This window comes from Passer montanus, unplaced genomic scaffold (genome assembly GCF_014805655.1).
Source record: "Passer montanus isolate IOZ18808 unplaced genomic scaffold, ASM1480565v1 scaffold23, whole genome shotgun sequence".
Classification (NCBI taxonomy): Eukaryota; Metazoa; Chordata; class Aves; order Passeriformes; family Passeridae; genus Passer; species Passer montanus.
The window spans coordinates 4,336,946-4,361,470 of NW_024366926.1; the positions used below are offsets into that span (position 1 = coordinate 4,336,946).

Genomic DNA, 24,525 nt, shown 5'->3' on the forward strand with positions numbered 1-24,525 from the left:
CCTGCGCCGACCCGCGGCTGCGGCGGTGGGGGCGGCGGAGGATCGGGGCTGCCGCTGCCGCAGCTCCGCGCTGATCCCCGGCAGCCGCGCTCCGGTAGCGCCGGGGATTTGCGAGGGCGGGCGGGCGGCGCGGGGACAGCGGCAACGGCGGCTTTGTGGCGGGGCGGCCGCAGGTGTCCCCCGGGGCTGGCCGGGCTGGCGTGGGGGCAGCGCGGGGCTGGTGTGGCCCGGCCTGCGGGGGGCACGGCGCGGGCTGCCGGTGCCCGGTGCCCCGCTGGCCGGCGCTCCGGCCTCGCTGCTGCAGGTGACGCGGAAGAAATCCCATCCTTTTTTTGTTTATTTTTTGGCGTTTCTTCTTTCCGTTTCCCCTCTCTTTCCCTCTGTGTGTCTGTGTTAGGCAATCTGCAATTAACCGGTGAAAATGACAAGAAGTGGTTTCAGAAATGGGAATGGGTAGGGCTCGGCCACTGGCTGTCATGTGCGACCTTTGCCATGGATTTGGAGGCAGGAGCTGGAGGATGCTGCATGTGATTTCCAAAATCGCATGGCAAGCTTAAAAAGTGGAGCAGATGGTGATGGTAGTGCTTATTATGGAAGAGCTTCATGGAAATCCTTTATTTCCTTTAGACAGTTTTTGTTTTGCTCCTCCTAGCTAAAGAGGTTGTCTTTGACTTTTGGCAAGGAAAGGATGTTGCTGCAAGTTGTCTTGCAAAGGAAAGGGGTTATTTTGCTCTTCCACGGAAAAGGGATCCCCCCTCCCTCCCAGCTTTATGTCTTTCTCCTTTGGGATTGACAGCAGTAAGTGTCTTGGCATAGACAAACTGCAGAATGCTTTATTTTCTTATTGCACACCTTTATAGTTGAATGTAACTAGAAAGGAGACTCAGAGTATTCTCTTATCCCTCTCTATGCCAGATGTGTTTTTCTATCTAGTATATATTGCACTTGAAGTGTTAAAGTCTCAGGGGGCACGGAGGTGGGGATGTGAGGCAAGGTCTGCTAGTTACTTCAAACAATTCTCCTTGCTCATACTTAAGAAGGAGAGAAAGGAACATGTTGTAAAAGCAGCTGAGGAATATATAAAAGTGAAATATTAATGAACTGAAAAAGCTCAGATAGCAAAGATGTTGTGCCTAATCATTCAGGAGGGTTCTTGTGCTCTTTACAACTATTCATGGTATGTGTTCCTGTACTACAAATGCAGTTGGTATAAAGGATGGTAACGTTTGTATTTATTTAACTGGAAGCATTAGTAGTACATTTTGGGTTTTTTTTGGCATTAGTGATTGTCTCTGGAGTAGCTTCCTTTAGCTGTGATTTTTAAGGCTGCTGTAACAAAGAGAATTATTAGAAAAACAGTAAAAAATACTTCAAGAATATTTTCTTGGAAATGTAAATGGGAAGGGCTGACTCAGACCTGGAATAATCCAGAGGAACAGCTAGTCTTGGAAAGTCCTCTTAGAGACATCATGATCATGGCTGAGACATTATTAATCTCTCACATCCCGGAGAACAACATCCCATAAATAGGCAGCAGTGTCTCAGGAGAAGGCAATAATACACAACTGTCCAGGGTCTGCTCAAAGTGAGACATAGCAGCAAGGGGTGTTTTCTGCCAACTGAGGTTCCTTTACCTCTTTGTGTCTGGAGTGCAGAGTGGTCCCTGTACTTTGATTAACTTCCCCAGTTTGGCTTGGAAGGAAACTTAAGTGCAGCAGCTTTCTGCCGTAGTTTGTTGAGGGAATTTAGTTCAGTGGGAAAGTCAGCCCACAGGGTGAAGTGTTGTAACCCTGGCTGTAATCCTTGGCAGGACTTTTTGGAGTAGCTGGTGGCTTGAGGGAGGCCTGCCTTCTGGAGAGCTCGGTGCAGGCCTGAGTAGGACAGCAGATATGGGGAGCTGCACCAGACAGATGACCTGGAACAGCACACAGACCTTGTACCATGTCTGACTTACACGAGTTAATGCTTGGTTTTTAAGTCTGTTAGTCACAGAAGATGCTGAAAAAGCATGTTGTATCCTCAGGTCTGTGCATGTGGTTGTGTGAGAGCAGGATCTCTTGTGCTGCACAAGCTGCGTGTAGTTGGATTTCTCCTTTTTGATTCAAATCTAATGTCACATCAGCCTTTGAAGTTGACATTGAAGAAGTTAGATTTGGCAGTGTTTTGGAGCTTTTTTGCCTGAGTGTTTCATAAAGTGAAAGAGAGATGTAGAGAAATTGCTCCATTGGGAGAAATTCCCACTCTTCCATGAAAGTTCGTGGAAGATACTGTGGCTTTGTTGGATTAGCCCATCTGGAGTACTAGAAAGAATAATGGCCACTGTATATTTTTTATGATGTTGGGAATTAGAGAGATAAAAGTAAGTTACTGAGAAAAGCATTTTGTAAAATTAAACTCTGTGATAGTTTTAAAAAATCTTAAATCTATCTACGTATTCCAGAACCATGATACTTTTCATAGTGTTTAATTGGATTGTTTTCGCTGTAATTTTGGAGGCCTCCTAGTAAAAGGAGGCTGTATTTACCTTCCCTTGAGGCAAGGGAAGAAGTGAACGTTGCACCGTGGTTTTTCTGAGGTTGATTGACACTACTAAAGCACGACATGAAATAACATTCATGTGTCACTGCACATATCAATGGAGAAGAAGCCCTATGAACACTTAGTCAAATTAAATAGCAACCAGCTTGTTGTGGTGAGGAGCTGAATATCTTCTATCTCCTTCTAAGAAGTTACTCTTTGTTGTAAGTTTCAGTGCATCAGATCTTCCCCTTGAGAATAGTTTTGCTGTAATTGGAGGGGCTCATCATCAGGTGGGAGGGAGGGAAACAAAAGGAAATACACACATAAATAAATAACAAATAGGGGCTGGGTTTGTTGCCTGAAAAGTGACTGCAGTTTCTTCAGGTTTTTCTCTCAATATTGCCTTTATTTGGCAGTTTCCTGTAGTGACAGCAAACTGGGTTACCTTGATAAAGTAAATACATTTTTGTATTAGACTTTACTATTGAGTGTACTGGCTGTGTGAGACAGCATTTAAAATAACAGAACTTGGAAGTACCGAAAATCTATATTGTCATTTGTACTGGTAGGATTTCATACATATTTCTGTGCTTTAGTAAGGGCCTGTAACTTTGAGTATGGAAGATGCAGCTGTCTATTTTACAGGCATCAGGATTAAACTTCTGTAGCTGTTTGGTAGTTAAATATGTGGTTACTTTTACTTGCTGCTTCTTGACTTGTTCTCACTCCACTACATAGTGGGCTGTGTTGGTTAGATAACACAAACTCACTCCATTACTGAATCAGGCTGTAGTATCAGTTGTCTGATGTATGGCACTGAAATGGTAAAAATAGTAATAATAATAGTAGTAGTAGTAGCAGTAGTAATAATGCTTTCCATGAAGTCTGCCTTTACCTGAAATGTGACTGTCTGACAGAGGATAGTTGGTTTATAGGAAGGGAAAAGAAGCTACAGGCAGGCAATAAGCACAAGTAGTAAAGTCATAGATGTGGAAGAAGCAAGGTTTTTATTAAATGTGCACTGAAGTCTTGTTGCATGTGTTTTGTAATCCCGCACAAAAACTAAAACCTAAAAACTAAAACCAGAGTGTTGAGAGGGATTACCAGACAGGAGTGATGATGGTTTTGTATCCAAACATTTTATGTTGCCTATGCATGGTGCTGTTGTTTTGCCCTGATTATTGCTATGAAGGCCCACATGAGTGTTGAGGTGTGGATATGTAGTTCTTTTCCTCATACTTGGGACATTGAAGCAGTGATGTGTGGAAGTCACACAGCTGATTTGTGATAAAGACAGTTGAACTGGAATATGCATCTCAAGTCCCACAGTCTTATCTTAATGGATTAGTTATATTTATGTAGTTTTTTGAGAACTTGGCATAGATGTGGAAACTTGTTACAGATCCAGTTGCAGGACTGTGTGTCAAGTTATGCGGATTTTCTCAATAAAGACTAATTACTATCAGGTGATTTTTTTCAGTCAAGGCAAAAGAGCTTTTCCTGGATTTTTCTTGTTGTTAAGTTTGAGAAAAAGCAGTTCTGCACTCGTAGAATGTAATGATGCTTTTACATTATTTAAGGAAATACCACTTAATTTTTTATAATGCTCTAGCATATCAGGAATTTGAGATCCGGCTCAGTCAGTAATGCTTCTGAGGATCACAGCTGTTTTCCAGTGTGAAGAACCAGTTGTGACAGACGGGTGGGAAGCTTTTAAAAACGCTCCTTTGTAAATTTCGGTAGTGCAAATCATTGCTTCTGAAAGTATCTTGTTTGGTTCTAGTGCATATCCAGCTGTGACATTTTTTGCTTATTTCATGCTTGTTTTTGGGCCCCTCTACTAATCCTAGTTTGATTTGCCATCTTTATGTGATCTCTGTCAACATTTTAATAAGAAAATAACAGCTCTGAGAGATGTGCTGATTTTGTATAGTGCAGTGGGGTTTGAATTTGGGTGAGAGTACAGAAGTATTCAACAGGTTTCTCTGTGTGTTGCTTGTGGCATAGTCCAAACCTTGTAATTTACCCAAGAAGCAATGACATCTGTTCAGATGTCACCTCCCAATGATGTTAAGCTATCACTGTGTGCCATGCCAGCCAAATCTCACACTGAGAGAAAGATGGAGTCACCCAGTACCTCCAAGATACGGTCAGAGAGCGAGGTATGCTGTGCTGAGGTGGCAGTCTCTTCCTACTCTGCCAATATCCAAATGCACCAGCAGTTTGTGCTTTGTGTTTTGTTCTGTGTGCTAGGTACTAATTCCAAGTTCTAGAGTGTCTTCTGGCTTTAATTTGGTGCAGTGCCAATTTGTGGGGCTATTTTTCAGAACTATACTGCCTCATTTATTTATTACTTTACAGTGTTTTTTCTTATTTTTTTACTAAATGACTGCCAAGGAGAGAGGAGAAAAGCAAAGTTTTACCATCTATTCTTGAAGAAGTTTTGGCCAGTGGCAGAATTTCTGCTGATTTGAATAGGAGCCTTAGTCACTGTTTTGTCAGGTTTTATGACTTTAAAATATGGTGGCTAGATTCTTGATGACCAGCTGAACATGTTGTGGCACAGAGGCAATGGAAATAGACTAACAGTTCTGCCAAAAATGGATTGCATTTCATTTTTTTCCTATTAGTTGTCACCACACGTATTACTTTATTCTGTTCAAGAATATTTATTTCATTGTTAACACAGAAGCTTTAAATAAGAATGCAGTGTATATATTGGGAGGATGAAAATGCTAAGAAGCTAATTTCATTTGGAGTATTCAGAAATATTAATAAACTGCCTTGAAAAGCAAATTCTGCCATAATATATTCATGTTTTTTTCCCTTGATTTTGCTGAAGAGAGGTGAGTGGGAGAAAATGGCAATAGGGAAAATGATGTGGCTTTCTCCATATTTATTTCTAGTAAAGGGATGCTGCAAGATGATGTGCATTCTTTCCCATTCATTGAGACCTCTCAAATACTTTGAGTGCAGATTGTGCATAGCTGCGAGTGTAAGGTATCAATTGTGCTTGAAGTGACATGTTAAATTTTTAATATTTCTTATGTTTTAAGTTGGGTCACCCAGTATCTGCAGGAAATGGCATGTCCACGTTGATATCATGTAACATACATTAGGTTCAGTTTGCATGTGGAAGCACAAACATTGTGGTATAATAGAATCATAGGATCATTAGGGCTGAAAATCACCTCCAAGGTCAAGTTCAGCCTTTTATCAAATACCAGTGAACCATATCACAAAGTGCCATGTCTCGTTTTTTTAGTACTTTGTGGGGCTGGGACTCCACCACTTTCCTGGGCAGACTGTTCCAATGCTTAACCATTCTTCCAGTGAAGAAGTTTTTCCTAATATCTGGTCTGAACTTCCCTTGGTGCAACTCTAGGCTGTCTCCCTTTGTCCTGCTGATAGTTGCCTGGAAGAAGAGGCTGACCCACAGCCTTGGGGTGCCTGAGCCACAGCCTCATTTCAGGTAGTTGTGGAGAGTGGATAAGGCTTCTCTTGAGACTCATTTTCTCCAGCCTCTCCTCATAGGGTTTATGTTCCAAACCCTTTTCTTGTTGCATGACTACTTGGCTGTTTGGACAAAAACCCATCCAGCAAGTGAAGGTACACGTGCATGTTCTCCAGAGCCTTTGGAGGCATTCCAGTTGATTCTTCTGTTAGAGATTACTGAACTGTCAGGGATCCTGGGCTGGGAGAGCCATGTAGGGATCTCCTGTTCTCTTCTGGTTTTGCTGTTTCCCTATGTAAAAGTAAATGTGGTATAAAGAAGGTGATAGCAGGCTCTGCCATCTCTGTGAATAGCAAAATAAAATGGTTTTTGGTGTATGTGAATTTAAATTTTGAATTGTGAGTATGTAGTGTTTTTTAGCTAGTTAGTACAGCGGTTATCCTGTGAGGAGGACATTCAGGCGTCCTAATTTGTTATGGTTTTGAACCTGTTTTTTCAATGTAGTGGCTGTGAGCTCAGGGACAAATGTTGGCCCCATAGCCCAGTGGCAAAACTGCTACTGCTTTTAATGAGGCCTTGATTATACCCTTAAATAATATTTTACTGTATGTCTGTTTGCTTTGTACAACATTTATTTTTTTCAAGGACTGATTTTCAAAAGATAATGGGCTTGTACTGTTTTGATGGTTTTTGTTATGTCATTAAATTCTTAGTACTACTAAAAATTAGGTTATAAGAATGTTTCTTACAATAAATAAGTCCAAAAGAATAGGAGTTATAGAATGTTTAAGACTGCAAGTATAATAGACGTGAATAAGTTCAGTGTCTGAAAAGAAACTGCTTTGTACCTGTAGGTACCTATTCTATGCTAATGGTGATTACGCAAGAGGACAACACAAAGTATTTAGAATTTTTATGAGATCCACCTGGAGGAGAGGTTCAAAAGACCAGGGCAGTTAAAATGATTGCCTAAATTTAAAATTTTCAGAAATAGATGGATGATGGGAAAGTAAAAGGAAGAATACAAGATTTAGGAAAATTATTCTAAAATAATATTGGCTGGAGAGTTGTAAAAAACATGTAGATGAGCAGTAAATGATAGAAGTATGAAGGAATTAGTTTGTCAGGTGATAAGTGCTGACACCACACGTGGCTTCTTTTTACCTGCTAATCTTTATAGCTAGCAAAGTTGGGACATTTGCTGAGATGGGGAAGAAAAAGTCACAGAGGAGAGGTGATGGGGAAAGAAGGGAAAATCAGCAGGTCTGTTCTCCCAGCTCTTTCTGCCTTTATTCAACCACAAAACGGGTGTTAGAAGAAATTTAGGGATTAGTCACATGAGCTGCAAGGTAATCTTTATTGTCTTTAAATCCTCATCCCAACATCCTGATCTTGGTCAATTATGGCTTTGGTGTCTGTCTGTGGCAGCATCTCAGCAAATTTCACACCAGTCTTTAGTACTTGCTCATGGCCCTTAATGAGGGAGCAATGTACAATTGTCTGTTAATGATAGGTTTTGTTACAGATTAAACTTTTAACAAGCAGAAATCAGAACCAGAAGCTACAAGGCTGTTTTACACTGTCAGGTCTGCAGCACTTATGTCTATTTTTAATAGTTTGTTTTGCTAGTTAGTGCTTTTCATTTAGTACTTGCCATGAGCTAAGAACATGCAAATAACCACCTTGCATGGCTTAGCTAAAGGCCTAATGACTTATGCATCTGAATCCTTTTTGTCAAGAGACACGTATCATTTTTACCTGTAATAGTTTCAATTTCAGGCTATTAGCAGGTGAATAAGACTAGGATGTTAATATGTAAGCAACTCACAGGATGGGTTAGCTAAAAACTTCATTCAAGTCATATTAATATAATATTCCCAAGACACTGTGGGGATACATTTTCTGGGGTAAATACTGCATACACAAACATATGGTGTATGTTTGTGTGTATATATAAAATAGAAATGTTTTCAGTGAAAGAAGATCAGCAGTGGTGGTTTCAGTTGAAAGCTATCCTGTTTTTAATATGGAATAGTGAATGGTTCAGGAAAAAAAAAAAGGATTTCTTTCATTTATTGGTTTAGAAACAGTAAAATGGAAACAGAAATCCACTCTCAGATATGCAAGTAGGGGTCAGGGGTAGGCAGAAAATAACAAAAGCAAAAAAAAAAAAAAGCTACTTATCCTGGTTTTAAGTAGTTTATTTTGTTTGGGGCAAGATGTTTTTCAAAGCTGTATATTGCAATACACACGTTATTTGTAGCCTTAATTTGAGAGGACCTTAGGATGATAGTGTCTGTTGAAGAAGGTGAGCAAGAAGTAACTGTTGGAAAAGGGTATGAAAATTTTAGGTGTTTGTCTCTTTTCTCATGCTTTCATTTGAATTTTATTGTCATCTTGCATTATAAATGTTTAATTTTGTATGCTTTGAAAATAGTTAAGGGGGGGGGGAATGTATCTATAAAAGAAGCAATTCCCTACTAATGATAATGATTCTTTCAGTTGGCATAGGACAATGCATGTGACTTCTAAAATGCTGAAGTTGAACACCAGAGAAACCGTAAAACACTTACACAGCACTATATCTTCTGCAGCATTTTCTAAATATAGACTAAATCCTTGTCGTAAAGAGTTTGTATAGTTAAAATAAAACAAGACTTGACATGACACAGAGCAGCTTGAGAGAGGCATGAGAGCTGTAGGTGAGGAACTGTAAGAAATTAAACAGCTGTTTTAAAGTGAAGGATTTTTGGAAGGCTTGGAAGGACAGTGAAGATGACCACCCCTTTCAGGTAGAATTAAAAAAAAAAGGAGTTTAAACTCCTTTTGTTGCCTATTTTTTTAATTAGTAGGTGTTTAGAAACCACTATTTCTTTCCAATTTAGATAATAAAAACAGTAACTACGTGAAATCTACAGAAGTTTCTTTTTGGTAATAGATAAAATAAATAAGAAAGGAATTTAAAGCTGTTATCAGATGTTACCAGATGTACACATGTGGGTCTAGATCCTCAGCTGCTGTTACAGCTTTCAGTGGAGCTCAATGCAGGTATTGCTGGTAGCTCCTGTTCGTATTTATTAGGCTGAGCAGTGCTGCTGATGGCAGTGGAAGAAGGATGGAGTAGGCAGAAAATGCAATAGCTTTTGATCTACAGTGCCTCTAGCACCCTTTCCTTGGTATGTTGTTGGTTCTCCTCTGTTCCTCTTGACACTGGTTTTCTGTCCTAGTAGTTAAAAATGAAGCTTGCAAACTATTGGTACATTATGCTGCTTGGACAAAAAATGAAAGCACATTACAGAGAAAACAACTTATCCTGAATTTCCATGGAAACAATACTTGTTTATCCTCCTGTCCAAGGGTCCTACTGCACAAGCTGCACCAGGTGTTTCTGAACTTCTTGGTTGCTTTCAGGGATGTTTGACAAAAGATTGCAAGTCTTAAAAATTAATTGAAGTTTTACTGAGTTTTGAGAAATTGGAGAGGAGACACTCATGTAAATTCTCTGGCTCAGAGAGCGGCTGAATGTTATGATCAGTATCAAAGAGTCCACCTGGGAGAGGAGTCTTGTACGTGCCCAGCTGCTTGCAGCTTCTTAGACATTGAAATGAACGAACCACAACATGCGAATCTGTAGGTAAATAGGCCCTGTTAGGGCTGGCATTCATTATAGCATATGAGGGGAAAAAAAACCTGATTGTCTTTCTTAAGTTGTTGTTTGTTTGGGGCTTGTGGTTTGGCTTTTTGGTGGTAGTGTGTTTTTTTTTTTTTTTTTTCCCCAAATGGGTTCCTCCTTTCCCCTGGGTTATTTTATATCATCTTTTTGAAAGTGCGGGGTGGAACGCTTATTCAGGGTGTTGTACTGACGCCTACTTGATGAGAATTGATTTGTTTAAGCCCTTCTGTTTTATCCATTTACAGAAGATTTGCTTCTCTTTTTTTTTTTTAATTACTTACTTAGCTGAAGTTCTCCAGCAAGCTTATTGCAGCCATGAACCTTTTATTTAGTTCAGCTTTTGACTGGAAAGATATAATGTATTGTGTTTTTTAATTGGTCTGTTCACATTGACACTCAGCACATCTATTGCAGAAGCCAAGAAGGCCAGACTTCTTTTTGTTCTGCAGAGTCACAAAAGAATAGAAAGCCCAAACAAACCCTGCTGTGAAGAAGGCGCAGTTGAATTGGTTTTGCTTTGAACTAACCTGAGTGCTTGAAAGAACAGACAGAAGCTGTGCCTACTTAGTGAAATGTGTGTTGGGCTGGCTGGCCGTAGTGTAATAACTGAGGGAAAGATCCCAGTTACAGATGCTCAGCTGAAGGTGGGAAACCACTAATTTATGTATGCTCTGTTGCCATTCAGCTTTTCTCTGGTACTTCTCGTTTGAGAAGGTTTGTTAAACATAGGGAAGTAGGAGAAAACTTCAGAGGCATCTGGTTTTCTGTGCAGTAGCAAAACACTTAGCAATTAGTTGTGAATGCAAAATTCAAATATTTGTATTCAGATAGAGTGCATTCCTGCTGAAGCGTTTTGAGTGGTTTGTTGCTCTAGTAGAAAACAGAAATAAGGCAAGGGAGTCTTTGTGTCAAGAGAAACTTAATGGAACGTTATGTTTCAGTACTTCAGTCTTTATGTTAAGATTTGGAAAGCATACTACTTTTCTGAACTGTACCTGAGCACAAATTGTGGTGAAGAACATACAGAAAAAAATGTTTAAGAGAGTGACTGTGAAAAATAATGATATTGTGTGTTTGGCACAGTAACAACATCAAACCTTTCCTCATGTGTTTATTTTGGAAAACTGTTTGGGCAGGGCAGTACTGTGATTATTCAAGTCATGTTTGGATATAAAATGAGCTTGGTTTGCTCTGTCAGGCAGGTGTTGCTGCATTCCAGTAAAAAACGTTTGCTGAACTTGTGTGCAAAAAATGCACCTGTTTATGGGAATGACAATTTCAGCTGAGATAAACTGCTATGCAGGCTACAGCAAAGTGACTCAAGGGTGAACCATCCTTTTTTAAGCTGAGATTCTTCCTTTGCCACTATGATAGTTTTGCCTTTGCTCCTGTTAGATGTGCTTCAGTCAGTGCTGGTTGTACTTCAGCTGAGCTCTGGTTACTCTGTGTGTGTGTTAAAAAGACCTTTTGTAATTTATGTATTATGAATCATGGAAAGTTATTTTATGGGCTACTTTATTATCTTGAATACAGCAGCTTGTAATACTTAAGGGTTTACCAGAGGGATTTAATGAAGCTGTGACAATAGAAACAATTACAGGGGTGGTAGAAAGAATCCTTGAATGTATTATTTTTATTTCCCTGGAGTTAATCTTCACATATCAAAGTAAATTAACCAGAATATGCTGCATTGATGTCTTCTGGATTCCCAAGTCAAAAGCTATTATGAACAAAATGTGATTCTCTTTATTCCCTGTCTTACAATCCTGTCTCAAAGTCTGCTCTTAGTGAAGTCTATAGAAGTGAACAAAGTAATATTCTGCATGAGTATCTGGTATTAAAGGAAAGACACTAGTCACTGGGATATGTACAGGTAAAATTGTTTCAGGAGGTATTTTTGCTTCCTGAATCTTCAGCTCGTGCCACCCTCTGTCCCTATCCAGCTGGCTGGTGTCACCCATCTTCATGCTCTTTGTTATCCCGAGGGTTGGCTGCTCACAGTGTCTTGTACAGGTTTTCACCCAGAGCTCAACTGCAGCTTGCAAGCCCAGCTACCTGCACCAGGTGTATTCCACGACACTACTCTAGAGTGTTTGCATGCCTCAGTTTGTCCCTGTAATGCCCTCAGGGATTGCTGTCGGAGTGGCATTTGCTGAACAGGTCAGGTTTGATGGAAACTGAAATTGTAACTTGGCTGGAGATGAAACAGAATATATTTTGTATTTGTTTATTTGCCTAGGACTAGATACATGCAGAGATGAATTTCAGTGTAATCCTCAAACTGCTTACTATGTTGTGCTAATCTCTACAGTTACATCTGATTACAAAAGAAAAAAGGCCACTGGTAGGCTTTAAAAGTTTCTGCCATCTGTCCTGGTGCTTACCCTTCGTTCACCGTAAGGATGTATTGTGAGAGGCTAGACAGCCTCCCTGTGTGAGGCTAGCAGCCTCTTAGGCTGTTTTTACCTTCTGTCTCTCTTTTGGATTCTGTTCAAATGGAGCAGCATGTGGTCTTCTGTTTTACCAGGACAATGCCGATCTTCATATCCTGTGCTTCAGTTGTTTAACCTAGCACCTTTGGATTTGGGACCTTCTTTTTATTGTGTTCCTCTTCACAACAGCTTGAAGTGGAGTAATCACAAGGAAGAGATCTTGTCGGTTTGTTCTAGCAAGAGGAACAGTGTTGTTTCTTCCTAAATCCTTGGGATTTTAGTGCTCGTGGAATGGTTTCACACTTCATCCCCTTGTTAGCTGAGTGCATCTCCAGATCCCTGCCATGTAAGTGACTGTACCCTTTGGGTGCGTTCTGGATCAGGCTCCTCCTTTATCCTTATCTGACTTTTCACAGTTTCTGTCTCGTGGGGAGGTCTGCCTAGATTTGAAACCACAGAAAGAGGGAGATAGCATGTACTTCTAGCAGGACCACAGCTTTCCTGCAGCTCCTAGCCTGCTGTCTGGTGTGCATGAGTTAGTGTAGCTGAAAGGAATAGATTACTTGTGATAGTGTGGATGAGCAGACTGATGTCTTTGGGAGAGCTGAGGAGGGTGCACTATTTACCACAGTGTTGTTCATGCTGAAGTACTTTATTCATCTAAATCACATTTTGTTCATGTACCGAGTGTAACTAACACAGTGTTTTTAAAGCTAGTAACAACCACCATGGCTTTTGAGAAAATACTGTCATTACTGAAAAACTGGGTTAAGCTGTCCCTAAATCCAAAAGTAATTCAGGCTGCTAATGGGGCTTCATGACTCTTCCCTAGAAAGCGCAGACTAGGCAAGTGATGGAGATGGAGAAAATAATATACAGACACCAAACTTGAGAGCTAATCCCTGTATTTTTAAACAGTCAATGAATAATTTAGCAAAATATTTTAAATATTTAAAATGTATTTAAAGCACCATTTCAGCAATTCCTGCATCTTTAGATTTTTCTGATATTTTTGGCTCTTGATAGAGGTTTCAGGTATGCTGTTATTTCCACCCCTTAGGCTATAATGAAATGAAGTATTAGTTCAAGATATTGAATTGTTGATGTCACTGCTTGGGCAAAATTAGGCATGGAGACCTAAAGGATTTTAATTTTATGATGGAAATCCATTGTAATAAAGTTGTGGCTTTCACAGAAAAAGCTGGGCTTAAGTGGAGTTATTCACACAACTTGATGGGAGGAAAGAGTGCTCTTAGGAAACATGATGAAATAATGATTAAGTTTTAAAGTTTTTTGCCTCCACAATGTGTACATTGTCTAGATCAGTTGTGGTGTAAAAAATGGTATTGGTTAGGTTTTTTTATGCTTAAAGTATATTATTTTTTTGTTTATTGTTTGTTGCTGGCTGTGGGAAATGAAAGAAGCTGTAGCCAGTTAAAAAAAAAAAAAAGAATTTAGCATGCTCTTCATGCAGTGGGTGTGTAAATGTGAAGCTTCATGCCAAAATATATGTTGATGGTTAAAAGTGTGTGTGTTCTAAAGGGAATGCAGGACAAGTAGATGTGAAGTCCAGTGAGTGTTACCATCTATGTAGAAATTCTGGCATGACAGTGGTAGGAAGAATATTTTGGGGGGGGGGGTTTGGTATCTTATGTTCTTCCTGAGGATAAGATTTTGCATGTGTGTGAGATGGGCATGTGGCCTGGCTGCATCGTAGGAATGGCTGCACCAAATCCAAGTTCTGCCTTCACAACAAACCTTTCATTGGTTAGGTTTTTTTATGCTTAAAATATATTATTTTTGTTTATTGTTTGTTGCTGGCTGTGGGAAATGAAAGTAGCTGTAGCCAGTTAAAAAAAAAAAAAAGAATTTAGCATGCTCTTCATGCAGTGGGTGTGTAAATGTGAAGCTTCATGCCAAAATATATGTTGATGGTTAAAAGTGTGTGTGTTCTAAAGGGAATGCAGGACAAGTAGATGTGAAGTCCAGTGAGTGTTACCATCTATGTAGAAATTCTGGCATGACAGTGGTAGGAAGAATATTTTGGGGGGGGGGGTTTGGTATCTTATGTTCTTCCTGAGGATAAGATTTTGCATGTGTGTGAGATGGGCATGTGGCCTGGCTGCATCGTAGGAATGGCTGCACCAAATCCAAGTTCTGCCTTCACAACAAACCTTCAAAAGTGTTTAAAACTGCAGAAATGTAGAACTGGAGGTCTCTGTGAGAGCTGGTTATGTCTGCAGTGCCCAAGGTAATGCAAATTGCATGAGCTGACAATCTTATTCTGCGAGCTAAGGGAGCACTGCTGATCTTCTTTTTGTTTTTTGATCTTTGATAATCCACTGTCCCACGTGGCTAAACAAGGGAGAGAGATCTTGTTTTCTGCCTATCTAATGATGGCAGCAATTTCTTGGCAGCTGAATTAATTTCAGATTCTGTAACATGACTTCAGATTAACATTAGATTTCTCATAGCTAATGGTATTTTAGACTCTCAACTCTATTCACAGGAAGAAGAAATCCTGTCTCTGGAGGTATTTGTGTTTTACATCTGATCTTCCCTATTTTCTTACATCGTGTGTGTGTGTCACAGTTTGACCCTTTAATAGATAGAGGTGTGAAAAGCACCATGGTCGTGACTAGCATCACTTTTTTTCAACTATTAGTTCTTAAACTTTGAGATTGTACATGAACAAAAAGGTTGTTGGTGTGTACATAATAAAAGGAATTCAATTTTAGAATGATCTGTGCTGCATAATAAGATGAACTCAATTGTGCAGGGTTCATTTTAATAAGCTAAATGAAACATTGAATGAATAGGATGCAAAGATTTAGGTCACTCTTTAAACTACATTAGGAAAACAGTGACTCACTGAAGTAGTGGGTCACCAATCCCCTTGTCATACAGGGGATGGGGTTGCAGTGTGTCTCTGCATGGGGGACTACTGAGCAGAAGTCAAGGAGGTGTTTTTTGTGCTGTATGTTTTGTTGGATCAAGTCAGTTTGGTGTGTTACATGGAAAAATAGGATGTTCTTTCATGGAGGATTTAAAGAAAATGAGGGAAGCTTCTTCAAAAATCAGAAGATGTTTTACCCTGAGTGATTAAAAAATGTCTGCTTGTTTGATTTAATGGGGAAAAAAAAGAACTTATGAATACAAATATGGAAGCGCAAGTGCAGGTGAGATGAAAGCTCTTGAAAAAGAATGTTGGAAGTACAAAAAATGGTTCTATAAGACCTGGAATCTGAATATGAAGGAACTAATTTGTGTAGACTGTTATATAGGAGGTTGGAAATGGTGCTCATTTTGGTTACTCCATCCCTAAAATCTGAGAATAATAGAACTATTCCTGGGTTGCACACAATCACATGGTAAATTTTATTTTAAGACTCTGTGATGGAAGGATTAAAAAAGTATTTGTTTCGGAAGAGCCCAGGTATTTTCTGTTTGAAATATTAAATATTTTAAAAATGGAAGCAGTTTTCCCTGTGCATGCTGATTACTCTCTCTGTTAATTTTTTTTACAGCTTAGAATAGGGAAATTATCTAGCCTTTTCCATCTTCATGTTCTTACACATGAAGACAGACTTAACAGAAAAGATGATGGAGAGAGGTTAATTAATTTAATTGGTTTCCATGGGACTTATAAAAATAAATATGGATACAGCTCATTTTCTCATAGAAGGTTGTTTTCTATAAGCCTAATAGAGTGAGTTAAATTTGGCTTAAATTCTGTATGGAGGCACTTACTTTGATGTGGCCTGAGGGATAGGATGGCTAGTGTTTTTGGGGTAAAGAGGAATCCAGGACCTGAGAAGTGCTTTCCTCCATGCTTGGCAGCAAATGTCATCCCCCAGACCACTGTGAAAGTGGCACCTATGTCATGTGCTAGACTGTGCTGAGAGGAGGTGTTCAGCCCTGTGTGTGTGATCCCTCAGCAGCTGTTCTGCGTCTCCTGCAGGTGACAGGCCAGGTGGAAGTGTCTCCTGTGCCTGGTGCAGCCCTCAGGCTGTCCTCTGGATGGTCCCATGGCTGGCCAGTGCTCCTGGTGGCTTCTCCTGCTGGCATGAGTGGGTTTTGTAGCAGCCTGCAATGCTGTTGGGTGTGAGTATGCTGAAATGGCTTGCTTTGCTCAGAATGCTGGATGAAATGGATCAGGCATCTTCCTAACTCAGAAACTGACTGATTATGGATTTTTCTAATCAGAAACTTGTGTTTCTTCTCTCTCAGTCATGACTGCAACTTCTTTCCATGTTATCTGCTGGATTTTTGCCTTTTATATCTGTGGATGCATGCAGTTAGTCAGTCCCTAGCCTGCATTAGTGTTCTGTGCCAGGAGGAGCCCTTGGAGACCATGGCTTAGCTCTGCTTAGGCTTTGCTGTACAAGCCTGTTGTTAGACAAAGCTTTGCATTGAATTCTCATTTTCCTTATGAAAATGTGCATCTAATTGGTTCTTTCAGCTAACTGAAATGAATATGGGTGGCATCTGTTTAATAAGTTCATTATCGTCTGGAGATTAAAGAGGGAAATATTTAGACTTTTCTGTATCTAATCTGTGTTTCTCTGGGTGGTTCAGTGCTGACCTGGAGTTTTAGAAGAAACTTCATGCAGTCAGTACCTATCTTGAAACTGTTATGAACATCTGACCATACTGATATTTTCTTGGACTCTAGTGGATATCTAAATATGGTACCTGTAAATTTGAATCCACAGAAAATGAAAGTGTCAATTGTTTTTGTCTGAGCTGTCCCATACACACATCCTAATTTAACCAGATCTCTCATTTATTTCCACCTTGATTCACTGTATTTTTAGGAACTTAGTATATGATATTTTTTCTTTCTTTGTGTCTTCATACTTCAAAAGAAACTTTTGTGCTGAGAGTTAGTCAAACATTGATACAAACCTGAAAAAGTATGTAAGTACTTGAGGAATACTGTATATTGTCCTTAATTTTGCTGGAGCTGGATATTTCAAAAGCTTGTCATGGAAGCCTTTAATGGGGTGAATGTATGGAGGATGCATGGCATGTTTGGCAGACTATGGACTTCTGATGTTCTTGTGTATAAGCAAAGACATAATGCTTTCTTTTTATAGGTATTGCATGTTTGTGTGTGAATATGTATATCTATGTGTATATATATATGAAAGCTGATTTTGTTACACTGTTGCAGAGTAAGTGTTGTAAGGCATAATTAGACAAGCTATCATTAAACTGCTAGTGAGTTATGTAGTTTAGGATTTTACATAATTTCATTTTGGATTGAGGCCATTTCTCTCATGTGGTTTCCATGTCTGTGATTTCTTGTTCTTCAAAATACAATTAAAGATTCAGCAGACATATACAGCTAATGACATAGAGAGAAATTCAGCGTTTTAATGACTTGAATTGTAAAACACCATCCATTTATTTCTTTATTAAAATACTATTTAATACTTAATCTGTGCTCATGAAATAACAAAGGTCTAACCACAGAAATACACAGCATCTGTGGCGAAGCTGAGTCTGAGATATTTAGGATATTGTAAGTAAAGGGTGTGTTTGAAGGCTGCATTGAAAGCTGATGCTTTGTCCATCAGCTAAAGCTGATGTTATGTCCTGTCACAGCAAGAGATCATAGTGGGAGCACTGGTTTCTGGTTGAGGGGTTGCTTGTAATTGTTTTGGTGACTGAGAGATTTTGGTGGGGTTTTCCTGCTCCAAGGACTGTCCTTGTTTCTGCCCAGTCAGCTGTGGCTTAGGATAAATTCCTGGACTGGTTTGGATCATCTTCTTCAATACCATAGCTCAGGTTATAGCAAAAGAGGAATTCTCAGGACATTTCTGGTGCCTGTGAGAGAAATGGACATGTGCCCTTTTTGGAAAACTGTGCATAATGAGTGATATATCTAGAGAGGGACAGCATTAAAAAGGATGTGAGGAGGAAATGGAGAAATTTGGCCTCAAGGGAAGAGAGATATTTTGGTGTACATTAACAGGTTGTGTGCTAGGAGCTTGATATCTTCAGGGGATGACAGTAGAACTGCTGACTTTGAATGATGCTTCTTTTGCCCCGTACATTTCTGGTGCCTGTGAGAGAAACGGAAATGTGCCCTTATGGAAAACTGTGGATAATGAGTGATATATCTAGAGAGGGACAGCATTAAAAAGGATGTGAGGAGCAAATGGAGAAATTTGGCCTCAAGGGAAGAGATATTTTGGGTGTACATGAACAGGTTGTGTGCTAGGAGCTTGATATTGTCTTCAGGGGATGACAGTAGAACTGCTGACTTTGAATGATGCTTCTTTTGATATTTTGGTGTACATTAACAGGTTGTGTGCTAGGAGCTTGATATCTTCAGGGGATGACAGTAGAACTGCTGACTTTGAATGATGCTTCTTTTGCCCCATCATAGCTGGACCAGTTCAGCTGGACACCTGCAGAGGCTTACATCACAGCTGGACAGCTGTGGCTCTTTGGAATTTACCAGTTCAGCTGGACACCTGCAGAGGCTTTCAGGTAAAAGGCAGTGTCAAATGGATAGCTGACAGTGAACATGGCTTCCCTTCTCTTTTAATCAGGAAAAAATTCTGAACAAACATAACTCACACTGTTTGTGCATATATGCTGTTCAAAATGTACATATTTACATAAGTTTCATCATTTTGTATACATGATTTCTGTGATAATGGTATTTATTACTGCCTGGTGAAAATTTTATGTTCAGTTTGAATAAATGTTTTTGTCAGGATTTCTGCAGTAGTGATGTTAGAAATAGGTTTGGTTTTTTTTTAAATTTACTTTTCTCTGTGAACTGTGATTTAGTTAAATGTGGCTTAAAACTTAAGAACAAATACCTGCTATAAGAATAAACAGTGCTTTATTAAAACCAAGAGCATATATTTTTCATCTACTTAAAGCCTTTCCCATCTCCTTACCATAGCAATAACTTTTTAGTGCTTACACAGTGCTTGACTTTTCCAGAAGCACTTTACAAATAATAATTAATTATTTTCCTGGGTTGGAAAAGCTGCACTGTGCAGACACGTGGGTAGGAGCGGCTGGGGACAGCCAGGCCAGCACAGCAGTGTGTCTTGCTGCACCTCATTATTTCCAGTTGTAAAGATGATTGTCAAAGGTGCCAGCCACCTTTCATTGCCATTCCCTCTTGATAGCTCTTATCTGGCGGAGTCCACCCTGCATATTGCTTAATGAATCTCGCCTCTGAGAATGCACCATCAAGTCTTGCCTCATGTATAATTTTAGGCCCTCTAAGATTTTCACTGGAAAACAATTAGTGCTGCAATATTTTCATAGTGTGCCTCAGACTAGCAGTGATTAGCATTTGCGTGGTGCTTTCCAAATAGTGCTCTTGAGGAGTCTAATGAAGTTGGCATTTCCCTATTTTGGAAATGTATAAAAAAATTAAAGGTCAGAGAAGCTGGAATTAGAAATAGCATATTGGACTTCTGGCAAATAGCTTCTCTTAAAGTGAATGAATAAGGTTGTCATGATATGGTAAACAGAAGTGCTTTGAATTATGAAAAAGAGTAAGATTACTTTTTCATAAGAGTAAGAATCAGGAGATGCAATATATTTCACATCCCACGCTTAAGTCAGAGAACAGGAAAAGCCAATATTCATGCATGTTGAATTGGGTTCACAGTAAGACAGTGAGTGCATACATCTGAGAACTTGTGTAGAAGTTAATTGCTATTTAGTTTTCTTAATAGATTAATTAGCAATTAGCGTATTGCTTAATAGAAAGTTAACTGAGTGGCCAAGTACATTAACTGAGTAGCAACAGCCAAAATTATTGTCTTAGACCACACCTATGTACTGCAGTTGACTTTGTGTTGCATTTTGGCAGTAGAGGAGGCAGGACAAATCTGTTTAAATCCCAGTTTTGTTACCAAGTATGTTAACTTGTGTTTCTCCTGAGCACTTGAGAAGCACTGAAATGCTTCTTTCCAGTGTTCTTTTTTCGCTGGTACATCGAAACCAGGACTGCAGCTGCTGCTACAGTCTCCTCACCTCCTGCTGCCAGTTACAGGCATAGCTTGGTGTCATGCTGACCTGTGTTTGGTGAGGTGTGGTTATGATGTGTGCTCTGGATTCCTGCTAATGCTTCTGTGTTAGTTGCCTGGACTGCTTCTTGCAGGTCTGAGTGTCCTTTTTTTGGTGCATTGTGCCCCATCGTCTCCAAGGGAGCACAACATCATTTCCAGTGATCCCACTTGGAGTTAAAAGATTGAGTAGGAAAGGGAAGAAGATGTCAAGAAGGGAGGAAATCTAGATGAATTAAGGACAGAAGATTAATATTCAAATGAGTCAGGCTTTTTTAAAAATCTGGTATTAATTTTTTTGTAGAAGAATGTCTGCTACAGATTCAGGTAATTGTATATGCAAACAAAAAATGGCATTAAAGACTCCAGTCATCAGTATATTCTTCATAGAAATGAACACAATTTTTGGTTCATTCTGAATTCTGGCCTTTACAACTGGTAATGGGCCAGGTATCTGCAATTCTTTGTACCCTCAAGAAAAGAGAGCTGGGGACATAAATCACTATGTTGTCAAGTACCTGAAATTGTGCTAAAATCCTATGGAATTAGATTTTGAGCATTATGTGCAGCAAAATGATTACCTTAAAATGACAGTGAGATTTTTTTTTCAGTTGAAAAAGACAGCTCGACTCTAACACCACAATTAGCACAGATTATCTTCAGTGTTGGTCTGTGCTTTTACTTCAAGGGGCACTTAAGGATGGATGAATATTTGTTAGAGGCACCTTGTTGTAACCAGCTAGAAAGTTAACATACATACACAAGGTAGTTGTAGATAAAAGCCAACTTTGCTTTTTAGATCTCAGTTTTAGTACTCCTCTTTGCTTAATGATGTTCTACAGCTCTTTTCAAGTCCTCTCCATTTTTGTGTATAGCTTTCTCTGCGATAGCACATCCTAATATTTAGATTTTTTTTTTTGTAAAAAAGCTGAAGCAGCTAATCACTTTTTTAAAAAAAGATTGGTCTCAGTAGATGTAATTAAATGCCCAGTTTGTCACCTCAGTAGGTTGCAATTCTACTCTTGTCCTAGTATCGTGTTGCACTGTGTGTGATCACACTAGGTCAATGTGTTATCTGAACGTTTGATGTGATCTGAGCAGTGGTGAAGTTCTTAAGTTGATCTTTGAATTACTAAATTAGTGCATTGCTTATATGAATATAAGCAATGCAGTGTTGCACATAGGCCTATACTTCTAGTCTTAATTCAGAGAAATAACACTGCTTTGTTTTCTACCTACTTATACTGAAAGACTTACCTTTGAAACATAGCATTTTCTGTTTCTTTTTTTTTGGTAGCTGGGGTTCTTTCAAGAATGGTAAATCCTCTGATCAGAGAAAGAATTCTGAAGTTTTTTAAAATGTGAGGTTCTAATTGCTTCTTATTAAGAAGGTCGAATTTCCATATTAGCTAGAAGGAATGTAAAAAAAAAGCTTTATGCTGAAATCTCTTCTTTGCAATCCTAAGCTTTTTAATTATCTGAATATCAGATCTGATTTGTTTGTACAATTTTTTAGAAAATTTTTGGAATGGTGTTGTGGATAGTAGCTCTAGAAGCTCAAGAGAAGTTAAAACATCTCTGAAGCCTAAAAATATACACCCTGGGATGGAGATAGAGTATCACATATCTCAAAAGACAGGTGTGGCCTATTGCATGTTATGACTTCCAGTATCAAAGTAGGTATGATGTTGTTGATCAGTGGTCTGCCAGGGGCTTGTTGGAACACCTCAGGTCGTGGGAATACTGATAATGCATAAAAATTTGTCTCAAATTTAGGCTGTTATGAGCCTGCAGTAACTCTGCCAAGGACAGTAGGGTTATTCTATGTTTATATCCAAATAGATGATTATCCAATTAGTTTAGTAGAAAAAAGACTAGAAACCATTGAATTGGAAGATGAGCCTTCAATATCAGCATCCTTTATCAAGGATGTTGATATTCATGGTTAAATACTAAAATATAAGCGAATAAAGGAAAAAAAAGTGATAAGAGCAGCCTGTTTCTTCTAGCTTTGTGGATGTTACTAGGAGCCTAATGGTGATGTAGGTATTTTGCATCTATATTGGGACATTCCTTGTGGAAGCATTGAGCATAAACGCTGCTTACCCAAGCAATTTTTGCAATTTAAATCATGGAATGTTTTCTAGCAGGAAATGTCATTGCACACTGCCTGCTTGAGGTCAGTGAGTTAAATGTTGGAGTTGGATTCTAACAGGGCTGGATAATTTAATAACCCCTAACAACATTAGCAGTTAGGCATGCAAAGATAAAGGTTATCATGCTTTGCTCTATAAGCTGATTGCAGTGGAACCTGTGGGGTCTCTTCCCTTCTCTGCTTGCTTCAGGGCAGTGCAAGAGCTGCTCTCTTAGGAGTCAAATCACCTTTGTAAAAAGAGAAATAGTAGGCTTAAAAATTCAGTGATCTCAGCTTATGCAGTGGGTGTTGCATCGCTCTGTCTATTCCAATAAGATGCATGAAAAGCAGAGATGTTACAGGAGAGTTGGCGCAGCACCACGGAGAGATAAAGTGCTCTGCCTGACTAATGCCCAAAATGTTATTTAGGGTAAAGGAATAGAAGCAGCTTTGTGTAAGTTAGAGAATTTACAAGTGGATTAAGAACTCTTCATCTCCATGCCAGTACAGATGGATACCTTGATAGAGGGAGTTTGGTAAGCTCTTGGGAAAAAATGTGCAGAGCTGCCATACTGAGACTATTAGTTAATCAGAGCTGAACAGCTTTAGTCTCTTTGTTTACTGCTGAAAAAGTATAAACAAGGAAACATAGAATAAAAATTGAACTTAAAAGTGAGTAAAATGTTTCTTGTTTGTTGATTTATCATACTTCTAAAATAAAATTTGCAGTCAAGTGGTGATGTGAGGGAAGGAGGCAGGGTACCTGCACCTGACAGTCAGATCTGGAGTGAAAACTCTTCTGCTTTTTAGTATCTGCTTATTCAGAACTAGCTGCAATTTTTAAGCATGTTCTCTGTTGATCTGGACTTCATGAAAGAATATTGTGCAGAAGGTCCTTTAGAGTTTAATTGATGCTGAAACATTCTGATCCAGCAGCTGAGTATGTGCTCTAATGTATTATACTCTTACAACCAGTCTGGGCATACAGAAGATTTCATTATAATTAAGTTTTTAACAGTTAGGGGGTAGGTGTTGGCCTAAAATATAGCTACCTTGTCATGCAAAATATTTATTCTCATAATCTGTTCCCTTCTCTATGTACATTGCTACTATTTCCCCCTCACATTTTGCTGAAAGTCTGTTTTCTTCTTTATGTTTCCTTTTTTCTTCCAGATTTCTCTATTTAATGGGGTGATGAATGAATATTGGAAGTGTTGAATTATTGTTTATTGTCTACTGACCTTGCAGTAAACTGAAATATAGGATTTTAACTAAACCAGATGAAAACTATAATCAAAAAAGTAACTGTATTCTGTCTCAAGTCATTTAGAATTGAACTTTGTCCCTCATTGCATATTTAACTGGAAAATTGGAACCTGCCTAGGCTGAGATGCTTTATTGAAGACAGTACTCTGACATGTGTGGGCTATTGCTCTCCAGCACATCTGTCTTAATCATTTGGTGCATTGGGGCTACAGGGTTACCTGACATTACTCACTGTCCTGATCAACAGATACTTCAAGGAGACTTGGTGTGTGAGTAAGATAAGCTTTAATGTTGTCCATATTTAATGGAAAAATGAAAAACAAATGCATAGGGTTTTTATTTCATTTTATAGAAGCCTACTTAGAGGATTGCAGAGGTACTTAGGGTTTCCACCCCCTTTCCACTTTTTTTTAATCCCGTAGACACAGAAAAAAAGAGCTGGGGATGTGCAGATGTCTTAAGCTTGCCAGTAACAGAGATTCCCTCCCCCCTTTTCAACCTTAAGCTGCAGAGCAAAAAACAATTCCCTCATCTAATTGAGTATCTAACTCCTTTTTCATGCTGGTGGTTACTGTAATTCTCACGTTCTGAAATTGGTCTGGCAGTCTGTTATGGGACACAGTAAATGACTTCTCATATAGCTGTGATTGATCTCTCAGAGAGTGTGTAGTTTGTGTGGTGCCAATGTGAAATGTCAGTAACAATGCACAGAAATCAGCATTTCAGCAAGGGTTTTTACCTAAGTCTTTGAAATTGCAGAGACCTTTTAAATCTGATTGCTTAGATTAGAAGCATAAGAGACAGAAGCAAAGCTTGATTTTGAGTGTGACTGCATTGCTAAACACAATCCTTTGATACTATAAATATTTGCACTTTTATTCTCTTTAATTAGTGAGAACTAGTTAGAAATAATGATTTAAAAAACTGCTTTAAAAATTGAAAAGTATCTGGTGCTCCTTCCGTCTCCTCAGGGAGAAACTGACTCATCCAGGAATAGT

At 39.1% G+C, this 24,525-nt stretch overlaps 1 protein-coding gene across 8 annotated transcripts in view; it reads left to right on the forward strand.

Moving 5' to 3' along the window:
• CCSER1 (coiled-coil serine rich protein 1) overlaps positions 1-24,525 on the forward strand; it is a 626,891-nt gene that overhangs the window by 22,878 nt on the left and 579,488 nt on the right. The gene's annotated exons all lie outside the window — the stretch shown is intronic.